Source organism: Pezoporus wallicus, unplaced genomic scaffold, assembly GCF_028554395.1.
Source record: "Pezoporus wallicus isolate ANWC-B61680 ecotype Strahan unplaced genomic scaffold, APGP_CSIRO_Pwel_v1 contig_6966, whole genome shotgun sequence".
In the NCBI taxonomy this organism is placed as follows: domain Eukaryota; kingdom Metazoa; phylum Chordata; class Aves; order Psittaciformes; family Psittacidae; genus Pezoporus; species Pezoporus wallicus.
Window position 1 is genome coordinate 2,655,206 of NW_026639746.1, and position 18,586 is coordinate 2,673,791.

General features: G+C 39.4%; 1 long non-coding RNA gene across 1 annotated transcript in view; it reads right to left on the reverse strand.

The window, feature by feature from the left end:
- Positions 1–6,115: 6,115 nt before the first annotated feature.
- Positions 6,116–18,586, reverse strand: part of LOC130602702 (uncharacterized) — a 40,021-nt gene continuing 27,550 nt past the window's right edge. Inside the window, exon 3 of the long non-coding RNA XR_008972966.1 lies at positions 6,116–6,702. This is a non-coding gene — a long non-coding RNA (uncharacterized LOC130602702). The remainder of the gene's footprint in view (positions 6,703–18,586) is intronic.

Sequence of the window (18,586 nt, forward strand, 5' to 3'; positions counted from 1 at the left end):
GAATTCCCAGTCTAGTATAAAAAGAAAAATATCTGCAAAACTGAGTCTTATTGCTATTTACAACACATGCTGTGGCTTTTCACTGTGAAATACTGTGACACCTATCAACAAAGGTTAGTGCAGGCAATTTCTTGGGAAAGCGTGTGATGAGTTTGATATTCACAGCTGGCATATACAGAAGGGGTATGGGTGGAATAGTGGCTTTCTAAAGAGATCATAGTCCATGAATCTTTGTAGAGAATACAATAAGGAAATAATGAAAAGCATGCGTTTTCCTGATTTTTCTCCTCTCTATTCAAATACAAATAATTTATTGTGGTGGTTTTTTCTGACACATTGCTTTCATGTAGTGCATTGTAAGTGTATTTGGTAGGTTCAGGATATGTTTGTATATGTATGCACACAGGCTTCAGCATACATCGCCTCTTTTGTTGATGACTTCGTCTTCCACTCAGGTAAAATCTGAAGTGCTTCTCAAACTTTAAAACAGATCAGGGGAGCCCTTTTGCTGGCATATGTAATTGCTTTGCCCACTTCTACAAGGGAAGCTGTTTAGCATGCAGCCATTCTGCACGGTAGTTTAGAACAGTAGAGCCAAATGAAATTATGGTGGGAGTTTTCAGCAGACAGGCTGTAATTATTCAGTTTGGAATTTGACCAGAGTGAAATAGAAGCTTGCCTACCAATAAATATACTTGAACTAACATGTTTTTGAAGTTTTTAAACAAAGAATATTAGCTGACAGTGAAAGTGCAAGATGGGAGTCAGAAAATCTGTGTTGTTGTGGCATACGTTTAGTAGCTATACTGTGAGTTATTTAAACTCTCCTTCGCCTTGTTTTTCTTTCATCAAAAAGGAACAACTGAGTGGGGCATTACCACCTCTTGCTCTCTTAATTTTTACCCTCTATTACCTTGGAAATGATGATCGGGTTGGCTGGAATATCTCAGATTCTTTCAGCTTCTGTTTGTTGCTCACTGGATTCTCATCTGTGACTCCAAAATGGCCCTGCCTGTGCAGAGCCAAATTCATTACTGTGGCAAGGACAATTGTGTGAGCATTTGTCTGGAGTGACTCTGCCTTGTGGAATTATTTCTAATTCTAGCAATTATTTCATTTTCAAAATAGGTTATCCGTAATATTTTTTATTTCAGCAAAGCATTTTCCCACGGCAAGTTATTGTACGGTGGCTGTGAGCTGCTCTTTTTGGACAGTCTCCTTGCTTAGGACTTTTGCATTGCTCATCAGGTCTGTGTGCAAACCACTAAGAAGAATAAACTGCCATAAGGGTATTTTACCTAACTGTGTTAGTTAACTAGTTTAGCCCTCATTATTAACTGTGATTCAGCAATCCAAAGCAATATTTCAGTTGTGAAACAGCGATGTGAAAGCAAGGTCTTGTGTTCACATTGAAGTTTGCCTCATAATTTTCACACCAGTATCCTTCTCGTGATTTTTGAAACTTACAAATTCTGTTGTCCGTTAATTTGTCCATTAGTTTTCGTTTATGGAAGAGAGTGAGACGGCATTAGCAATGCATAGGATGAGCCAACATACATGTATATATATATTTGTAGTGAGGCAGGTCAGAAGTGACAAAGGATTGATTTGCTCAGAGCTGACCTCAATTACTGGTCTGCTGCAAGGGATGTGCTAGGGCTAATTTTGCAGTAAGTGTCATGACACATGGAAGTGGTAATACGGGATGGGTTAACTAATGGGAAAATATGAAAGAGCGAAGAATGTGTAGAGAGGCAAACCCAGTAACCTCTCAGTCTCAGCTTTTGGCTATGCTTCAAAAACCCTCTGAAACTCTAAAGCTGAAGCCCTTGACACTATACTCAGCATAATTCAGGTTTTGTGACAAAAGTCGAATGCTTATCCAAAATCTCAGTATTTGCTGCAAACCGTACCAAGCTAGAAGGCTGTCTCTTCTTCAAAGGTTGGACCTTCATTGATGCTCTTCTCAGTCACGGATCTCTCAGGAGACAGGCTCAGAAGCTCTCAGGAGACAGGCAAGTGCTCTCCTTCATGCTTTGCTTCAGTCAGGAGCAGCGCAGGAACTCTTCCTGATGCTACTTACACAGTGATGGGATTTCTTTTTCTTTCTGAATGATCTAGAGAGAAGCATAAATTATAGCCATGGGCTCTATGTAAATGAGTCAGAAATATTCCTGAGTAGATGGAGCAGTTTTATAACTTTTGTGAAGCAGAACAAACTTGTGATGCTGCAGTCACACAGCTAAAAAAGGACTAAAATTCTTGCAGTCACCCTGAGAACATACCACACATACTTTCACACACAAAAAATAGACATATAACCTTTTCCCCTTGCATTCCTTCATTTTCCCTACTATTTTACAAAGTATGTTTTCATAAAGGATAAAGCATGTTATGAATTTGTTACTCAGTTCAACACGTTGTCATTTTTTCTTGCATTACCTCCAACCAAGTACTTCTGCTTTTTAAATTTTCAATGAGCAACTAGGTGAGGTTTCTGTTTCTGGCACTGTGGTAGTCCTCTGAAGGCCTGTCACTGGCTGGAACCTGGCTTCACATATAATTAGAAGCACTGTGCTTCTAAATACTAAATTTGACCACCAAGATTCAGAAGCCCAATTCTATTATTTAAAGAAACTACATGGTTGCATTTGCTGTCCAGGTGGTGACCACAGTAGCTCACTGAAGTATTGGCTGTGCTTAGGGCTTCACACAGTTGAGCCCTAATTTACATTGCCATATATTCCACCATCTTCTTGGGCTGCGTGACAATGTCTAACCACCCTGTCTGGTTTTAAAGCTTTTCGAGATCTGTGTTGCTGATATTAATTCTGTTTATATTTACAGCACAACTGAGTCTCCAATTTACTCAAATCAGTAAGACAGCAATAGACTCCCTGTTACAAAGGAACACACAGTACAAAGAGCTCAGCTGGTGGTTGAAATATTCCAGTCATAAAAGTACTGCTAATTTAGCTAGGCAATAAATACATTAATTGAGAATATTTATGAAGATTTGTTTGTGCAGATGGCCAAAGACAATAAGAAAATGATATTTCCTTACTACACGAGGAGCTCATGTTTATCACATGCTAGTATGGCAGGTATTTACACTGTTTCCTTTCAGCATGTTACCTTTAGATCTCTAAGTTAGGGGCTTGGACCCAATTTTATCTCATCTGACTTAGGCATTTAAGCAAGCTGGGTAAATCAGAAAGCAGAGCTGTCCTATTTCCCCTAAGTAATCAAAGCAGGGTCGAGAGAGAGTGAGACAGAAGCAGAGAGGTTGGGGGTGGGGGGGGAGAAGAACACTTGTGAGATAAAGCTTTTGTGCCTTGCCATCTGAGTTGCCTTCTGGAGATTAGATACCTAATTCTCCATTGATCAGGGTGATTCAATTAAGTGCCTGATGTCATGCGGGAGGTATCTACATCACCCCTTAGAGTAGCCCACCTCTGTCCACAAATAGAGAAGGGCCTTCTAATTTACTCATCCAAAGTCTGATAATTAAAGTAAATCTCATGAATAGCTCTCACCAAGCCAGAACTGGTAAGAGGGAAGTTGGTTTGAGATTTATCCTTACCTCTCAGGTATTTGTCTCAAGGGAATAAAAATGAGGTGGACTTTGTACTACCTGGTCCCAGTCCTGTGCTTTTGTGAAAAGCAGCTTCATTTCACACAGGAGAGGTATCTGTGAAAAAGGCACTTTTAGACCATACGTGTGTGATTTGCTGTCTTCTCAGGCTGACTTTTGCACTGCAACCCAATGCAGTAAGAGGGAAACATGGAGAGGAAACACCACTTTCTACTACTTCAGTTACCTACACGGGAAGCTCTTCTGATCATCCTGCCATTAATTTCTTTCCAAAGTATATCTAATTGCAAGATATTATTGGGCACAGTAAAAGCTGAAGCAGGCCACATGGTTCTCAGCACTATATTATTCCTAGTAGATCACATGCTATTTTATAGGGGTTGGATGGCAAGGGCACTTTCAGTGCTGCAGGGTTTAAAATCCAACCATGTCTAGATCGTTTTGCAATTTCATTATGTCCTTAAGTAGATGTACTGAATGTGACTGTAACAGTTCTATGCCTTCCATCACCACATATTTTTGGGCAAATCATCTATATTCTGCCAATGATATTCCCCCCCCCCCCCCCCGGCAAATCCTTTGTTGTGCAGCATTCCCACTCTTTTTTAACCACACTCATAAAAGCTCAATCAACCAGTTGTGCAACGGTATCTCTCCCACTCTAACCTCTGGTCTGCAAGGTTCTCAGAAAGAACACATATGCACTCTGAATTACATTCTGTCATTAAACAGTATTTTTATTACTTTTTTTTATCTCACAGGTTTTCTATAACATAAAAATTGAGACAGAACTTGAGTTATTCATAATATTTGTCCTGGAGATAAAATAAACTACAATACAGCTAAAGAGCTCTAAAATTCTGGGCATGTGATTTTACTGTCTTCCTCGTTACTCATGTGATGTGTTGAAACTGAATTTGGAGGAAATGAAAGTCAGGACTACTTGAAACTGAGTGCAAACAGTGACTCAAAAGCAAAATGGATTAAGCTGAGAGTTTGTTTTGACAACTTTTGAGGTAAAATTTGGGTCTAATAGGGAATGCAAAAACACTGACTTTCTGTTCCTTGTGCTGTCTTGAAAACAGTGTCGAAGAAAGCATTAGCACACAAAGCTTCCTCACAAAGAAAGGCTGGCAAAAATTCAGAAGTCATTATTTATTCAAGTTATCATTAATTCAGAAACATTTTCTGATTTTTTTTTCTTCTTTGTTGCATAGTGGTTAGCAAAGTATCAGAGGTGGAGGAAGAAATATTGCGTAACTGTGCTGAAGAGAGCCAACAACCACTTCAGTTCAGTGCCATGCAGGCTGATGCTGATTTAACCTCCCTTATTGTTCCTAACATTGTTCTCGATCATATTAAAACATGATAGCATCAAAAATGCACAGACATCTGTCACCTAATTTCTCTAAATCACTTTACAAATCTGTTCTTATTAGATACCTTTTTTCTTTCTTTTCTTTTTTTTAAGTAGTAATTGGCTGGATATTTTAATCATTCCAATGTATTCTATGTCCCAGTTAATAAAAGCCTTGCAAGAGCATGTATGTTGATCTCAAGATCATGTAATGTTGAAAGATGCAGATCTGGTTCTAAAAATTAAGCTTTTCATTATCTCTGAGCAAGAATAGCAGAAAAAGACTTTTCTGTCTTTTTTTTGAGGTACCAAAGTACACAGACCTTGACCTGAAAGGCAGTTCAAATTCATTCTCCCAAGAAGCTTTAATGACTGACCTCCAGCTGCTAAGTATAGGAGTACTGGTTTTGTAACAATTTGTATTTGTATTTGTAACAAAACCAAGTATTGATTTTGTTCTTTTTTTTAATGTGGATACTTGTTGAGTAAATGGCTTGAGACTACTCCTTTACTTCATATAAGCTACTAAGAACCTCCTAAAATTCATGCAATACATAACACATGAATAATGTGGAAGAGATTAGCACGCCCTAGCATGTACTGCCAAACCCCACTGGAGTCAAAAATGAGGAACTAACACTAACTTTCAGGTAACGACAAATCATATGCAAATAAAAGAGAAAGTATCATACTTTCTAACTAACCCACACTACCTCTTATACTGTGACTTCTTTCTGAGTAATGTAGAATAATATATATCATCCTTGCTCTTTGGCTTTTCTTGCAATAAATGGTTTTGTGATTACAGAATAGAGGAACAAAAAACAAATCTAGTAGACATTCAGTTGAAGGAAATGGATCAGGTCTGAACAACCTACAGAGCCTAACAATTTCTTTCCACTCAAGACTTCAAAGAATTCCAGACACTTAACAAGACTCTGCCTACATACTTCTTGGAAGACTAATCTCAAATTGCAGTAATGCTTAAACTGAAACACCACAGTGAGAATTGTCATTAAAATTATTTTTCTTCATTGGCATTACCTTGTTGGTGGACCCTACAGTGCCAATCCTCCCCTCAAAGAAAGCCTGCTGCTTCTTATGGAAAGAAAACAGACAGATGAACAGTACTGTTATGAAACTCTCTGTTGAGCATGCAGTGTTTGACGTACTTAATTGGTTGCTTATTGTTTGCATTAGCTAAATTGTATGGTACACAGAGTACATGCATCCCTCAGTACAAACTGTGAACAGTCATATCCAAGTCACAGGCAGTCTTCTTTTCAATCACAGAGTGAGGAGTTTTCCCAGATGGCACATCCTTCACCAAAGAACTCCACAGATTGATCATCAGCAACAGTGGGAGGGAGGATTTGTAAGCAAATGGGACCAAGACAGCAGCCATCATAGGCTGATAATCTGAAGAGGCAGGTAGATGCTTTGAACCAGCTGGAAACTTGCTGCCTTTCTCTGATTAGAATGGTTAGCTACTCACTTCCTCCATCTCTTTGTTTCTCACCTTCCCCCTTATTTCCTCCCAGCTTGTTCATTCTGTGCTGTCTTTCCTTTGCCAGTTTCAGCTGGGGTGATGTGCATATTCCCCAGTTTTTCCTGTCTGCCCCTTTTCTCTGTTACTGACTGCTCTGCCTTTCCCTGGACTGCGTATCATTTCAGACGTTGCAGGCCTCCAATCTGCCATCATGCTTTTGCTAGTTTATGCACTCTTAGTTTTATCACTCCTCTGCTCACACTGAGAAAAAAAAAAAAAAGCATACAGGAGCAAGCAAATTAACAATTTTAGCTTCTTATTTATTTCTGGTTTTGTTTCTGAATTCTTTATTTATCTCCTATTTTTTAGCATAAAGGACAAACTACATTGGAGACACATAAAATGTTATGTTTTGGCATTAAATCACTCACAAAAGCTATTTGTTGTTCCATATAATCTTCTGACATTCATAAAATACCTTAAACAAAACTCAGTCCCTTCCTTCTTACATCACACCTGCTTACTTCTCAAGCAAACAAATTGTATTTCCAATGGTCCTAAGTGAATAACTTCTTTGGCACAAACAAAGGGCAAATACAAAGGTACAAAATTACAGTTGATGAGGCTGTAAGAAGTAGTAATTCAGGGAAATAAGGCAAGGTAGAAAAAGAAGGCAGAGATGTGCAAGCAGGTGAGGTGCATACTTTATTTGAACAAGCTCATCTAAATGTAATAGTGTCTGAAAGTCTTAAAAATGAGTTTCCAGAGGCAAGATTTTTGCTTGGTTCTGACCAAAGCAACCCGAAATGTTGTTTTTTAGAAATGTTATTTTCCCAACAAGATTAAAAATAGAAGAACAAATTGTTTCAGGGAATTCTCCACTGAATTATGCCCCATACTTTGTTATTCTGGTGAAGGCAGCTAGAGGAAAAGAAAAAAATTTTTTTTTTTCACCCCAAGAAGACTTAATACTTTGAACTAAAGAGGAAGAATATTTCCTACAAATATCTAGCTTATGAAATGCTCAACTTAGACTCTAATATTGAAAGCTTTTCACAAGAGCCACAGCTTCTTTTAAGCTGACCTGTTCCTACAAATTGCTCCTGAAATTTGAAGTTGCTACTACAAGGGGTGGATGAAAAGAAGACCTCAGTAACATATGGTGCAACCTTTGCTTTCCAGGCTTGAATTTTACTGCTAAGACTTTTGACTTCCATAGCTGTCACTTCCCACCTGAGCTGTGAGCTTGAGTCTGGGTTTCACTCTGGCAGAAGCTCTAAAGTTGGCAAGATGGGTAATGAAGACAGAACCGTGAACTCGGTGATTTTGCAAGATTTCTTAGGGTTTCTTTTTGTGTTTGTTTGTTTTTTTTTAATATCAAAACTTTTCAGATATGTACCATGCTGGTCATTTCTACAAGAAATAAATAATAATAATAATAATAGCCAAACCACCCACTCTCTCTCCCCATGCTTTTAAGGGTGCAGAGAACCAAGTCTACTGCTTTGTCAAGACACAACTTCTCCCAGTGTATGATTTTCCTTTGGTAGACATAGATGACTAAGAAGGATTCAGCAAGAAATGCAATTAGATTGTCAATAACAGACTTCATCAATAGGAAATAAAGGTGCAAATACTTTATAGAGGTTATTTTTGCCTGCTTTCAACAATCCACAGAAAAACAATGTGTTATTGGTGATTTGATTTACCGACCTACTTTGCAATATTCTGCAGAAAGCTGCCTGTAGACGTTGAATTAGATTCTTTCAGGTGATTCTTTCAGGTGATTCTTTCAGGCTTTTCTTCTTGTGCGCATAAACATTTAAATATGATACTGATGCACACACACAAAATCTGTTTCAACACTAATTGGTGGCAAAACTTTATTAATGCAAGATCTGGTCTTTGCAAATTGGTAGAAGTGTCTGCAAACAAGGAAGATGTTATAAGCAAAAAGCAGTAAAAGACTTGGCAGTGGATAAAACTACAGCTATCTTTAGACTTCTCCTTTTAAAGCTTATGTGGGCATTAAAATGTGATGGAAGCTGCAGACCCTTGCCTTACATCTACCTAAGAAAGCTGTTAGTTCCAACCTCCATGCCTAAGTATCCTTTAACCTGTGATACGATTTCCCTAAGATTACATCTGAGGGACAGGGACTCACTGCTATTGTTATTTTACTGAAGGAGAACTGAACTAAAAAGAAGTTGAGTAACTTCTCCATGGGCCTGCAGGGAGTTTCTATCAGGGTAGATATTTGAAGCTAGGCTTAGTGCTTTAAATACTAGGTCATGTTTCTCCTGCTGGACTCAGAGTTACCACATCTTCACAGCTGTGTGGGCAGAAGAAATCACTGTATTTGTCCCTGGAGCAGTGCATGACAGAAGTGTTCCAACTAACACTGGAGGCAGGAAGCAAAATAAAAATCTACCAAATGCATAGCATAGCAGGAAAATAATTAAATAAAAGAATGCTTTTTAAATTCATGCCCATAACAGTAATTTCAGGTATTGCTTAGAGCAGTAGTTCACACTGGATACGACAGGAACAAAAGATAACATTGGAAATGTGATTTTTAAGTAGATTATGTACCCTTCAGCATGCCAGTACTATTGTACTGTTCAGTTTTTCCAGTGACGCTTTCCAGGAAGCGTCTATCCAAATCAGTGCATTCACTCAGCATTCTGTTCAGAGAACCCTTCATAGGCTGGTCTTGCTTCCTGCCAGAATCAAGCATTGCAACAGCTCCACTACAAACACCTCTTAGATTTTTTAATTTCAAAAGAACAATAAATAAATAAAATCCTCTTTCACACAGCTCAGCTTTTCAGTCTCAAGTCCTCATCCTTCTTTATAAAGTCAGAAGTTAAATGTCTCCCCTTCTTCTGACTTGGAAGCCTATTTAAATGCAGAAGCTTGAACTTGGGTGTCAGGGCTGTGTCCTAATATCTGTATATAATTTCTTTATGAAGCAGGACCATGTGCTCCTCTAGACCTAAGTAAGGCTGATAGACTCTCATACGTCACCTGGGTCATCATATAAGCTCTTCTGCAAACACAGACTCTTGTGTCTCATTTGGAAGGCTCCATGGGATATCATACCTGTCACCTCAAAATGTGTACCAATGCACTACAAGAAGTTTGACAAAAATCAAAGAAAGTAAAGCAAGATGTTAAAGTGATGCACAATGGATCAGATCCAGAGTATGAAGTTTTTTCTAAACTAGTGAAGTAAGGTCTGTGGTCTCATTATTTGACTGTTGCCTCTGCTATATTTTTCTGTTTTCTTTCTGTAAATAGAAGGATGCTACTAACAGCCATATAACTCATTCTGGTTTATGACCTAGTGGAAGAAGTCAGCTGTAATACTTTATAGCACCAAAGCAGAATATTTTTGCATGTGGTTCTGTTACACTGATTATCCACACTATAAGAACCATAAATCAATATCTAGTACAACTTAAAACATTTCAAGGTAAACAATTACACATTATTTCTCTCTGCAAAGAGATAAAAAGAAGTCAGAAATGCCTCTGCATTTGATCTGCAAGGCATTTAATTTTAGCATCAATAAACATAAAAGAATTTCCTTAATTTATTTCTTCTGATTTATATAACTCTGTGTGTGTGTGCGCATATATGTATATATTATATATAGAACACGTATTTGAACAAGAAATACAGCTTTATTTTCTTTCACTGACATCTATGAGAGAAGATATTTGCCAGGGAAAAGTGGTAAGGTAACAGTCTGAAATAAAGCACGAAGACTAAAAGCTTTGAAAATAGGTAACTTCTGGTAAGGTCATTTTAGATTAGAAGAGACAGCCTACCTTCCCAAAGCCTCCTGAGGCTCAATGTAAAACAAATAATTTCCATGAAGCAACCAGGCAATTATCACTTGCAATGCCATCTCTCCAACCATGGTTATATGTACACAGTCAGAATTCATCTACAGTGCAGTCATGAAGTCAGGATTGCATTAGCTATAGATATGGTAGAAGTAAAGATGAGTATCAGTTGATGTCCTAGGTTACTGAAATGAGGCTACAGCAAGGCACAGAACCATAGAATCATAGAATGCTTTGGGTTGTAAGGGACCTTCAAAGGCCACCTAGTCCAACTCCCCTGCAATGAGTCAGGGACATCTTCAACTCGATCAGGTTGCCTAGAACCACATCCACCCTGGCCTTGAATGTCTCCAGGAATGGTGCATCTATCATCTCTCTGGGCAACCTGCTCCAGTGCTTCACCACCCTTACTGTAAGAAATTTCTTCCATGTATCCAGCCTGAATCTCCCCTCTTTTAGTTTAAAACCATCACCCCTCATCCTGTCACAACAGGACCTGCTAAGTCTTTCCCCATCTTTCTTTTAAAGAACTGAAAGGCTCCAATAAGGTCTCCCCGGAGTCTTCTCTTCTCCAGGCTGAATAACTGCAGCTCCCTCAGTTGTTCCTCACAGGAGAGGAGCTCCATCCCTGTGATCATTTTTGTGGACCTCCTCTGGACTCTCTCCAGCAGGTCAATATCTTTCCTGTACTGAGGTCTCCAGAGCTGGATGCGCTGATACAGCCCAAGATATGATTGTCCTTGTGGGATGCAAGCACACATTGACAGCTCATATCCAATCTTTCATCCAGCATCCCCAAGTACTTTTTCTCTGGGGTACTCTCAATCCCTTCATTCCCCAGCCTGCACTGATGCTAGGGGTTGCCCCAGCCGAGGTGCATGACCTTGCAGTTGGCCTTGTTGAAACCTCATAAGGTTCTCTTGGGCCCACCCCATGAGCTTGTCTGAGTCACTCTGGATGGCATGTATGTGGCAACTACATGTATTGTAACATCTTCTAAAACATCACCTTTTGCTTTGCTTGCCCCAGAGAGCAAAGAGCTTGGTATAACATGTAAATGACAGGTTACATATGATTTAAGCATATACACAGCTGAGCATGTGAGATAAAAACATCTACTTAGTAAGTGATTTATGTTTCAAGACATATTTAGGTTTTGCAAGGAGAAATGAGAAGGCTCCCCAGAAAACATGCAATTGTGTTATTTTTGTAATAAATTCTTAATTCATTTTTTTTTCCCAGAGAGAATTCAGAACCTTGCAGGACTGTTTGTGGGTCAGAAATGGCCTCTTAATGGGCAAGCCGACCAAATAACATACTAGCCATGAGGGCAGCTGCCACTCCCAGCTATTCACCTCTTTGGTAGCCTGGAAAATAGCAGTTTTGTTCAGGCTTTCTTGGCTTTTACATATGCTTTAGTAAACAGCGAATGACAACTTCAAGCTGTTTACCCAGAATAGCCAAATGGTGTCTGTCACAATAGTGGGAAATACTATATTACCTTATTAAGTTATCATTTCTGTTAACAAACTCATGCCCTGGTTGCAGTAAACAGCAGTGCAGGAAGAGTAGAAATCAGCAGAAAATATGGAGAAAAATATATCTTATTACCTAGAAAAGGTTAACACCGACCAGTGAAGGCCATGCAGTTAATTGGGTATTGGAAGTGAGTAGTTAGAAAATGTAAGAGCAAATTAAAAAAGGAAACAATTCAATCAACATTAGCATTCTGTAGAAAGATTTCTAGTAACCTGAAGAAATGTTGCCCCTATGGGGTGAGCTCCTACAGACTTGGAATGAAAAACTGTTGTGTCGGGACTATGGAAATGCTTCCATGTTACTTGTGCAAAAAGTATTCATTAGTTTGGAAAAAAAACCCAACCAAACAGCAGGAATGAATATTGATCTGTAGGGTATTCCACAAAGACAAAAATGCCCCTTTTCAGTGTGTGTGAGCCGCTACCAAAGCTTTGTAAGAGAAACTGAGAGGTATTAATAGAACGTTGGGAGCTGATCACAGGCATGAACCTGATGATGAAATACAGGGAAGCATTCCAGTTTTGTGGGGAAGAGAAAGACGTATGAAAACCTGTTAGGGCTACCTTGTTTTCCTGCCAGGGCCAGCTAACAAGCCATGAACCACAGCTACAGCAATGTAACTAAAAGAGACTGAACACTGGATGCTTAGCTCTTGATCAGTCTGGGGACAGAGCCAGGATATGAAATTGAGAAGAGAGGGAGAATAGAGTGCAGTGCACTACAGCTTCAGATTTTCAAGTAACAGCAGGAGATTTTGGAAGTCTGCTAGTATTAGAAGATTGATAGCATAAACTACAAGAAAGCTGGAATCCTGGTAGTTATGGTGCATTTTTTTGAAGTACAAAGCTGAGACGTGCTCTAATGTGTTGCCACATTTCAGATTTTAATAAAAGCCATTGGTTTCTGTGGTTTCAAATTCCCTTCTTTCCCTTCCCCATTTCTAATTAATTTTGAACATATTCCGGATTTCCTGGAAAGTAGCGTTTTCCTACCACACTGATGCTTACACAAAGATAGGAAGGAGAGAGCTATGCTTGTATTAAGCAATGCTAACAACATTTGAGGCATTGAAGGAGGCCACTAACACTCATTTTCTGGGAAGTGGTAGAGAGGAAGGTCTCACCATTTTTCAGTGAATCAGAAACAAGTCTGGTAAAGTTCCATGTAAAAGGGAATCATCAGAGATTTGGGAACTCTCAGCTCCCTAGGCCTGAGCCACATCCCTGTTCCATGTTGGGGCAATGATGATGTTGTTAGCCATCTGTGTGTGGCAGAGGAGCTGCAGGGAAATCCTTCCTCAGGCCCTGGTCTGGACAGCTGGAGGAACATGATTCAAAAAGGCAGGAATATGTCATCTAGTCACAGCTTGAAATGCCAGGCAACAGTCACAGCAGAACAAGCTCTGTGTCTGACAATACCAGGAGTGCTCTTCTGATATCCCAAAAACACTTCACTCGCCATCCTACTCGGAAGTGAGTTTTTCAGCACTACAACACTACTTAAAAATAGTTTGACTGACAAACATCTGCATTCAGCACAAGAGATGCAGACTTCAGAAACTGACTATGCCACTAGAGAAAGTGTCTGTTTTTGCAGACAGAGATCAAGAGAGACTGCATGTATATGTGTATGCCTCACCTACAGAGTTACAAGCATTTCAGGATTATACTGAAACCTCACACATAAGACCAACAAAGAGGGGAACTCCATATGAGGAACAGCAACAGTTGTATGGCAGGATTTATCTCACCTATCTTTAGACATGCAGAGCGTAGGCGTCTCCATCTGAGCTAGCCAGCCGGTGCTCCTGTTATAGCCAATGGAGAGAAATACACACTTTCAGCGCCTGATTTATCTGCTTTATTTTAGATTACATCTACATTACAAAGAGATGACATGCATCCTAGAAATGCCAGTTTCTTTATATAGGCTATGAAAGGACCTTGAGGTGACTAACTTAATAAACATAAATTTGAATGTTCACTAAACCAAGAAGTAAAAAAGTGCAACACCCCCCCCCCCCCTTTTTTTTTGCAGGGTTTTGTTCATTTGTTTGGTCTGGTTTGTTTTGTTTTTAGTTTTAATGCTAGCCTTTTTTTTGTTCAGTTACAGCATGGTCCCATAAAAAACATGGTGCATGTGACAAGGCCTGTGAGGCCACAACTGTCTTAAATCATGTTGCTACAGAACTGTTCTGTGTCATGAAACCATGACTGCGATCTTAATCCTACATGGGGATTTAGATACAACCTTTACAAATTGAAAATGAGGTAGATTAGCCCATCAAACAAGGCAGAGGTTTGTTTAGCTCAACATGAATGGATTTGGGAATCTACACCCGTTACCTAAGTGGTTATCCAACTGACCACCATATCCCTAGGGCCAAGTAGCTGGTCTGGTTTAAAATGGGTATCTGGCTAATAAATGCATTATTTGTATTTTTCTAACAGTGATAGCTATAGATGTAAAACATCTGAAAAAATGGAAAAAAGTTCTTATCCCTAATTATTTTGTTCTGTTAAAGCAGACCAACATGAATCCTCCCACGCGTGTAGCATGAGAGATACATGTGAGCAACTCAACATAAATTTCAGTGCTTAGTTTTCCCATAGGAGGATTAAAATGCTCAGTTAGTGGCCTTCAGCTTTCTTGTGTGGTTTTTGTTCCTCCTCCCTCAGGGAGACTTTTGATACACTTGGTTAGGCAAGCAAGGTAAATGTTGCTTGCCTGCCCACTGACAGCCCTTCCTGCCCTGCCCATCCAGCACCATCCATCAGCTGATCTGTGATACGTGGTGCATTGCAAAGCCAACACACGGCAGAATGTGCCTTGTGCTTCTTCATTTACAATCTGTATTGTGGGGCAGATACAGGAGCTCGTTCCCTCTAGCTAATTATTAGCAGATTTACTCATCTTGTTTCTAAATTAAACCTATGCACTATGATAAGGTGCATGCAGTAGCAATGTAATTGCAAAACTAGAGAAACACCAGAAAATCCTCATTATTCAGTACTTTGTTTCCATTCTCACACATTAAAAGTTACTTCTCCCTGGATATTTTTTCTGCCTTTCAGTATCACAGATTCAATGCCCAAGACACAATTATTTATGAGAGAAAGGCCAGGGTCTGAGCCTAAAGCAGAGGAAGAACAAGTTTTGACTGGGGATGCACCTTATCTGGATGGCAAATAATTTTAAGAGGTTTCTTTCTTCTGTTTTCCCTCAGTTTTGTCTCCCTTTTCTTATGGTAAGAGTTGGTGCCCCACCAGTTGGGCCAGTTTGTCTTTTTTTTTTTTTTACATGACTTCCCTGTAAAACAGTCTTCTGGAAAGATTCAGCTTAAAAGCATCATTTACACCCCTTCCTTATTGTAGAGCTGCTGTAAAAACAATATGTAAGTACTTCCTGGTTCTCCAGGTCTGTGATGAGCGAGGCCGAAGTCGCTCTAGTAAACGCAACCAGCCATCATTTTAACCAGCCATTATTTTACCTATAAACTGAACACATCTTAGAACCAAATGATATCAACAGTAACTGCAGGCTCCTGCAAAGTTGTTTTACAAAATCATTTTACTGTCTACTACATCTGAAATAGTTTTTTGTTTTTTTTTTAATAACATGATTTAAAACCTGCTTGAGGTGCATCAAGTGAATAATAGGCTAGAAGCCAAAATATGCCAAAGGTATTAAAATTTACATTAAGCAGAGGTTTGCAGGAAGCTCTGGACTATAAAATGTTTCTGATTAAAGTGTGGTTCTGGGTTGAAAAGTGTGTATGAAAATATGAAATACGGCACCTGTTTGATGTTTGCTCTAGAGATTAAGAATTTTAACCATAGCCTTCTCCCTGTTTCTGCTGCAAAGCTTTCTCAGGTACAGAAAAGTAATTTGATTTTCTTTGCATTCCTGTATTGTTACAATTATGAATGCATTGTTAAATGCAGGGCTTGATCTGTCCTCTGAATTGCTGCTGTTTGTTTGTACTACTTGCAAGTACTGTGTACTTATTAGCACCTTGATTGCGTGCTAATAATCAAGGATCAGGTTTTCATTGTTCCAGTATCTGCCTGGGAGACCTCAGGTTTAAATAAACAATATAAACATGGGGAAAACAGAAACATGAGAAAATGGAATGATTTGCTTTGTGTCTTGCAAGGGGGGCAGAAGGTCCAAAGTAGGAGTAACAATCAGGTCTCCTGCCTCCAGCTCTAGGACTTACTCACTGGAAAATATTATCTTCTGAGTATATCTAACAACATACAGTCCTTGACCAAAGCAGTTTACAATAAGCACAATATGAAAGCAAAACCCGGAGGCTGGGGGGAAGAACTAAGGCTGCAATGAGGTACATTACCTAGCAATTTGCTTAAAGTGTCTTTGTGTTGTTTCCTATAATTTCTTATTCTTTTCTTTTTCCCATCTCCTTCTCACCTCTTGTTTTCCAGTGGCACAGTCTCTCCCATTCTCTTGAGATCATCTAACTTACCTGTAAGGCAGCACAACCTGCCAAGATGGCAGAAATTTATTCTCCACAGACTGCTTTCTAGCCAGGAGGGTGACTGAGCTGTCTCACTGAGGGGGTAGGGAAACATCAACCTTGGTACAAGAGATGTGTGGAAGAGCAGAAGAGCCTAGAAAAACTGGCAATGAAAAGCTGTTAGAGCAGCTCCATCTTCCTTGTCAAACATCACCAAAATTATGGCATTAATTAATTTTTACTTCTCTGGTATTGCTATTATTAATGATGATTACGATTGCTCAGGAGAGCAAAGAGAACACCCAGCTGTCCCTCCTGACATCTATCATTAGCTTTGGAGAAATCCCTCTCTTGAGAATTATCACTGCTAGTGATGGTATGAGAGCAAGAAAAGAACCAGGCTTTATTTCCAGTCCCAGGTGAGTTTTGTAGAGATGGAAGTTCATTAAACCACTTTGTGAAAGGAGCCTATTTCATCCTGAAGTCATTCAGACATGCAGCTATTGAACCCTAAGGTACGACTGCTGTCGTTTTTCAAAATGTAAGTATTTCTCTAGGTATCTGCACCTATTCTGAAGTATTCTAGTTTGGGGAAACTCATGCTCAACGAAATGGATATCGGCTGGTTTGGATTATTATCAGTGTTGTTGTTATCCTCAGATTTAACTTGTTGTTTAAGAAAGCAAGGGTAAAAACTGGCCTGCTTAGAAGGCAACTGGGAAACTTTATTGAAGTGACAAACTGTGTGACAGCTAAGGAAATAGGCTTTTATGCACAGGGAAACAAGTGTTAAAGTCAAAATCACACAAGGCTTATTAAAATCGTATTGAGTGTTGGCAGTGAGTAAGTGCAGATGGCTTTCTGAAAGCAGCTTCCTGATGGTTAAAAGAATAGAAAAGAAAAAAAAAAAACAAAAACAATTAACAAATTGCAATGATTGTTGAGGTAGAGATGTGGGAAGATGGACAAAAGAAATTACTGTGTGTCAGGGCAAATTTGCTAGTTGGCAATGATGTTGCTTAGAAATGATGTAGGTGAATGCACATTTTCAAGTTCTCAGCTGCCGGCTGCCAAGAATGAAAGTCGCACATCTGGCTAATAAAATGGATTTGTTCTTGATTATTCAGTTTCTAGTGGTGTTAGCTAAAGATTTAAAATTCTGGAAGAAAGGAAAAAAAGGTTTTATCCCCAAGGACTCTCTTCTATAACACAGACAAACATCGATCTTCCTACATCCATGTAATATCCATCAGCAGTTCCTTGTAAATGTCGATGCTTCCTTAGAAAGGTTTTGACGTAGGAGGATTGGAGTGCCTCTTTATGGCCTCCAGCTTTCTTGTGTTTTTGTTCTTGCCCCTACTCCCCCAGGGAGATTTTTGATACACTCTTTTGCTCTGGCCAATGAGGAATGAATTCTTCATCTGTCTCCTGCAGGCCCTTGCTGCCCTGCCCATCCAGCACCATCCATCCTCTGATCTGTGATACCCTGAGCAGTGGAAAGCTGACATGGTCTAGGTACCACGTGGCTGGTATTCCAGATAAATGTGTGGGGCAAGACAGAACTGGGAGGATAAGGTGCATGGGGTTGAGGAGCTAGGGTAAAGTGTGTGAAGAGAAGGAAAAGAGGGGCTGGGATTCTTAAAAGTTGCACAAAAGTATTGGAGATCAAGGTGATAACACTGGGGTGAAGGTCCTGGCTTAAATCTGGAAGACATTTGGTAAAGGAATATATGTAGATGAAATTGTTCAGCATAGGGTTTGACAGTTCATTTGGACACAGTGCAGCTCATTTACTTTTTAAAGAATTATATAGGGCCAAATCTCAAATGTCTCTTGAACTATTGGCTCTCTTTAGAGGTCCAGCCTCATTCCTTATTCCCATTTTGGATTCCAGTTTCTGATTCCCAGTGATACAACACTTGCATGCTTATGCAGGTCAGTTGACTCTTCTTTCATTGAAATGAAATTGTTCCCCTCCCCCCCAGCATGTTCTTTATTCTTTCATACCCAAACAGTTGACTCTGGCTGCTTATTTATCACTCTTGAGACCCTGAAGTCAGGGTATTGTGAATCCCACAGTTGTCAATAAAGTCACTCATGTATCTGTGAACTACTTTTTGTTTCCTCTCACAGGGTCGGGCATTCACTATTTACTTAATACCATTTTGACAGTTCTTTTTAGTGAGGTTGGAAGTTGAACAGTTTTACTGCTGCTGGGCTGCAGCCAACGATGCTTCCATCTCAGTTGGGAAAAGAAAAACCTAGAAAGTATAGTAAA